Consider the following 6,000-nt stretch of genomic DNA (forward strand, 5'->3'; position numbering starts at 1 on the left):
CTTATGTAGGCGTTTCCGACCGCAGTTCCGTATTCTGCCTATTTACAAATCTCTGTATTTCAATACGCATGTCTATACCAGTTTCTTTGACTCCTCGGCGTATAAACACAACGGATACACAAAACAGCGACCTCACCCATCAATAATAAATTATCCTTCACTATTTAGAAGAATCTGCCAACATTGCGATAACTTTTAGATTCTGCGACTGCAGGAATCTCATTCTTTTGAGACAGACTCGTCGAGCTATTAATTTTAATAATCAACAGCCTCAGTTGCACCCTTTACCTCGAATTTACCTAGGTTTCAGTCCGGATAACCCAACCTTCTTGAGAATAACAGTAACTGTGGTGTCACCGCCAGACACCACACTTGCTAGGTGGTAGCCTTTAAATCGGCCGCGGTCCGTTAGTATACGTCGGACCCGCCACTATCAGTGATTGCAGACCGAGCGCCGCCACACGGCAGGTCTAGAGAGACTTCCTAGCACTCGCCCAGTTGTACAGCCGACTTTGCTGGCGATGGTTCACTAACAAATTACGCTCTCATTTGCCGAGACGATAGTTAGCATAGCCTTCAGCTACGTCATTTGCTACGACCTAGCAAGGCGCCATTACCAGTTACTATTGATGCTGTAAAACATGTACCGTCAAGAGCGATGTTCTCCAATTATGGATTAAAGTTAAGTATTCCAGCAGCTACGTACTATTTTTGCTAGTCTCATTTCCCTGACCTGTTCCAGACATCACGCCAGCCTGCGTGAGCTTAAACGCGTGCCTTTCGGCTTCCTCATAATGGATTGGCTGTCTTGCCAATCCACAACAGTGACTACCGTTTGTCCATAGTGGACATCGTCAAGCTAAAACTAAAAATCCATAAATTATCGTCAGACGGTAAAATCTATCTGGGACTGCCTCGGCCCCACTTCGCGACCGCCATGCGTCAGCCACGAGTGCTGTACTAATTAGAAGTTTACTTTTACTTAATTGAATGACTCTGCACAATATTAAAATATGTGTTAAGTGCAATGCCGTAATACTTCTACGGACTCAAATGGAATACTGTTCTTTTGCGTACATGGCCACTACCCCACTCCGCAAACAACTCCTTGAAAAACAGCCAGCTAATCTGTATGCTGGTACAGGAAACCCCTGAACAGTCAAATTATTTAAGTGGTGCTCCAATATACCAGTAAGGTCAGAGTCAACATCTATAAGCAGTTCACTAACTTTATCTCTAATACCTCTTATATTTTGATGAAATATGACGTCCTCTGAAGGCGAACCCTTAGAGGGACTTCTTTTAAGCAGGTATACCTATCATTTGACTTCAATCTAAGAAAGGTGCAGCTCTAACACCAATTACTACAGGACTTTTTTCATGAATGATCCGACCTCCACCCACTACACAGTCACCCATTAGCTTTGCCAGCCTCCCCTTCCCATACCTATTGAGGTGCAGGCCATGCCTAGTGAAACCCGATCTCCTGATAGACTCAACTGGCACCACTGAAATTTAACCCATGCCCATTGCCATCAGTGCCTTCTCTAGCCCCATGTTAATGTGCCTAACAGCCGCATTGAGATGAAGCTGATCATGACGCTGAAACAGTTGCACGAAATGCACATTAGTAGCATCTTTACCAGGTCACCTCCTACATCATGTTCCCCATCCCTATTTAGACTGTTCTCTGCTTCACCCACTATCGCTACCTGATCCTCCTTCATAAAATTCTTACATAGCTCCCCTAAACTCTCAGTCACCTGAGCCAACCCTGCTCTAGGCTTCACAATGCTGGTGACCTCGTACCCACTCTCCAATACTTCCGCCGGCCATTGTGGCCGAGTGGTTCTAGGCGCGTCAGTCTGGAACCGCGCGACCGCTACGGTCGCAAGTTCGAATCCTGCCTCGGGCATGGATGTGTGTGATATCCTTAGGTTAGTTAGGTTTAAGTAGTTCTAAGTTCTAGGGGACTGATGACTTCAGCTGTTAAGTCCCATAGTGCTCAGAGCCATTTGAACCAACCCAAAACTTCCTGCAACTGCTGGCAAATATGCTAATTCCTTCGCTACTTGGGTACCTGACCTCCTCTGAAGGTGATCCTTTGCTAGAGGGGTTCCCTTAAGCAAGGATACCTATCAGCTGACTGCAGTCTAAAAAAAAGTGCAGCTCTTAAAACCAACTATCACAGGAGTTTTTCCATGAGTGACCCCACCCCCTCCCACTAGACTGTCGCCTGTACGCTGTGTCAGCCTCCCCTTCCCATACCTAGTGAGATGCAGGCCATGCCCAGTGAAACCCCAGCTGATAGACACAATTGGCACCACTGCAATGCAAGAGCCGTCCCCAGTGCGTACCATACGTGCTCGATGAGATCAAATTCTGAAAAATACACTCCTGGAAATGGAAAAAAGAACACATTGACACCGGTGTGTCAGACCCACCATACTTGCTCCGGACACTGCGTTAGGGCTGTACAAGCAATGATCACACGCACGGCACAGCGGACACACCAGGAACCGCGGTGTTGGCCGTCGAATGGCGCTAGCTGCGCAGCATTTGTGCACCGCCGCCGTCAGTGTCAGCCAGTTTGCCGTGGCATACGGAGCTCCATCGCAGTCTTTAACACTGGTAGCATGCCGCGACAGCGTGGACGTGAACCGTATGTGCAGTTGACGGACTTTGAGCGAGGGCGTATAGTGGGCATGCGGGAGGCCGGGTGGACGTACCGCCGAATTGCTCAACACGTGGGGCGTGAGGTCTCCACAGTACATCGATGTTGTCGCCAGTGGTCGGCGGAAGGTGCACGTGCCCGTCGACCTGGGACCGGACCGCAGCGACGCACGGATGCACGCCAAGACCGTAGGATCCTACGCAGTGCCGTAGGGGACCGCACCGCCACTTCCCAGCAAATTAGGGACACTGTTGCTCCTGGGGTATCGGCGAGGACCATTCGCAACCGTCTCCATGAAGCTGGGCTACGGTCCCGCACACCGTTAGGCCGTCTTCCGCTCACGCTCCAACATCGTGCAGCCTGCCTCCAGTGGTGTCGCGACAGGCGTGAATGGAGGGACGAATGGAGACGTGTCGTCTTCAGCGATGAGAGTCGCTTCTGCCTTGGTGCCAATGATGGTCGTATGCGTGTTTGGCGCCGTGCAGGTGAGCGCCACAATCAGGACTGCATACGACCGAGGCACACAGGGCCAACACCCGGCATCATGGTGTGGGGAGCGATCTCCTACACTGGCCATACACCACTGGTGATCGTCGAGGGGACACTGAATAGTGCACGGTACATCCAAACCGTCATCGAACCCATCGTTCTACCATTCCTAGACCGGCAAGGGAACTTGGCTGTTCCAACAGGACAATGCACGTCCGCATGTATCCCGTGGCACCCAACGTGCTCTAGAAGGTGTAAGTCAACTACCCTGGCCAGCAAGATCTCCGGATCTGTCCCCCATTGAGCATGTTTGGGACTGGATGAAGCGTCGTCTCACGCGGTCTGCACGTCCAGCACGAACGCTGGTCCAACTGAGGCGCCAGGTGGAAATGGCATGGCAAGCCGTTCCACAGGACTACATCCAGCATCTCTACGATCGTCTCCATGGGAGAATAGCAGCCTGCATTGCTGCGAAAGGTGGATATACACTGTACTAGTGCCGACATTGTGCATGCTCTGTTGCCTGTGTCTATGTGCCTGTGGTTCTGTCAGTGTGATCATGTGATGTATCTGACCCCAGGAATGTGTCAATAAAGTTTCCCCTTCCTGGGACAATGAATTCACGGTGTTCTTATTTCAATTTCCAGGAGTGTATGCTAATTCCTTCCCTACTTGGGTACCTGACCTCCTCTGAAGGTGGTCCTTTCCTAGAGGGGTTCCCTTAAGCAAGGATACCTATCAGCTGACTTCAGTCTAAAAAACGTGCAGCTCTTGACACCAACTATTACAGGAGTTTTTCCATGAGTGACCCCACCCCCGCCCACTAGACTGTCGCCTGTACGCTGGGTCAGCCTCCCCTTCCCATACCTACTGAGATGCAGGCCATGCCTAGTGAAACCCCAACTGATAGACCCAATTGGCACCACTGCAATGCAAGAGCCGTCCCCAGTGCGTACCATACGTGCTCGATGAGATCTAATTCTGAAAATTAGTCCATTCATCAAATGCCTTGTCATTCCAAGAGATCATCCACCTGCGCTGTGCGATGCGGTCGTGCATTGTCTGCCATAAAAATGAATGCAGCCCTCAGAAGACGAATGTGGGGGAGGAGTACAGTGTTACAATAATTTCGAGTGGTCAGAACACCGTGTTCAAAGATTTTGAGGTCAGGACACCCACTCAACACCACGGCTCCATACAGCATAACATTTGACCCAACAAATCGATCATGTTCAACAATGTTCATTGGGGCATTACGTGTTCCCAATGCTCGCCATACGAGGGTACGTCGAGAATCAATACTCAGACTGTCCGAAAAGAGCATATGACTGGTTCTCGTCGGTCCAGTGGCTATGCTTTAGGCACAATCGCAAACGGAGCACCCGATGCGCGGATGTCAACTGAACACTACGTATTTGTCGTCAGGCAAAGCGAGCATAACCATGCAGTGCAGTTCCTCTGTGCCGATGCGGAGAGTGAAACCGCTGCCTTGCAGTCCTGTCAAATGTGGTTTTTATTGACTCACTGTTCAACGTGGGTCCAGTCCTGCCTGTTGCACAGTGTAGCAGTCTTCTGTTGGTGTAGGTGACCGTTGTTGATACTTCCTCTCCTTTGGATCTGGCCCGGATGAAGGCGGGGGAGGTAAACCGAGGAGAGCAGTTTCAGGGGGCGGTAAATCCACATTGTTGAAGGAAAAAACTGTGGTGTCACCGCCAGACACCACACTTGCTAGGCGGTAGCCTTTAAATCGGGCGCGGTCCGTTAGTATACGTCGGACCCGCGTGTCGCCACTATCAGTGATTGCAGACCGACCACCGCCACACGGCAGGTCTAGAGAGACTTCCTAGCACTCGGCCCGGTTGTACAGCCGACTTTGCTAGCGATGGTTCACTGACAAAATACGCTCTCAGTTGCCGAGACGATAGTTAGCATAGTCTTCAGCTACGTCATTTGCTACGACCTAGCAAGGCGCCATTACCAGTCACTATTGATACTGAATCATGTACAGTCAAGAGCAACGTTCACCATTTATGGATTAAAGTTAAGTATGCCACCAACTACGTTTTTCTAAATTCTAACTTCCTTGTCCTGTTCCGGACCTCATGCCAGCCTGCGTGAGCTAAAACGCGTGCCTTTCGGCTTCCTCTGGTAGCCCGGTGTTGGCTCTCGTGCCAACCCACAACAACAACCTTCTTTCAAGAAGCACCTGACGTCCAGGGCACGTTGGTCTATCGATTGTTCGTATGACTTCTGAAACGCATCCCTGTTGGTTTCTGAACATTTTGTGAACATATTCTAAGTTGATATCTGTATGAATCATAAGTTGATTTTTGAATACGTGCATAGACTCCGCGCCGGCCGGAGTGGCCGAGCGGTTCTAGGCGCTACAGTCCGGACCCGCGCGACTGCCACGGTCGCAGGTTCGAATCCTGCCTCGGGCATGGATGTGAGTGATGTCCTTAGGTTAGTTAGGTTTAAGTAGTTCTAAGTTATATGCGACTGATGACCTAAGCAGTTACGTCACATAGTGCTCAGAGCCATTTGAACCATAGTCTCCGCCAGGAGAGTCACCCTCGCATCTAAAAATAGAAACAACAGGTACGGGGCTATACGAGCTGAGCCGAATAAACCCGAACGGGTGAATGCCAATCGCTGTTTGTTTATGTGGCTGATTACGTGTGCGAATCATAAGCGTAGTTATAATTACTAGCGAAATTTGTAGGTTCAGACTATCGGAGTTGAATAACAGGTAAGGAAGATCACGTGCACTACTGGCCATCAAAATTGCTACACCACGAAGATGACGTGCTACAGATGCAAAATTTAACCGACAGGAA

The sequence above is a fragment of the Schistocerca cancellata genome, chromosome 12, assembly GCF_023864275.1.
Source record: "Schistocerca cancellata isolate TAMUIC-IGC-003103 chromosome 12, iqSchCanc2.1, whole genome shotgun sequence".
NCBI lineage: Eukaryota > Metazoa > Arthropoda > Insecta > Orthoptera > Acrididae > Schistocerca > Schistocerca cancellata.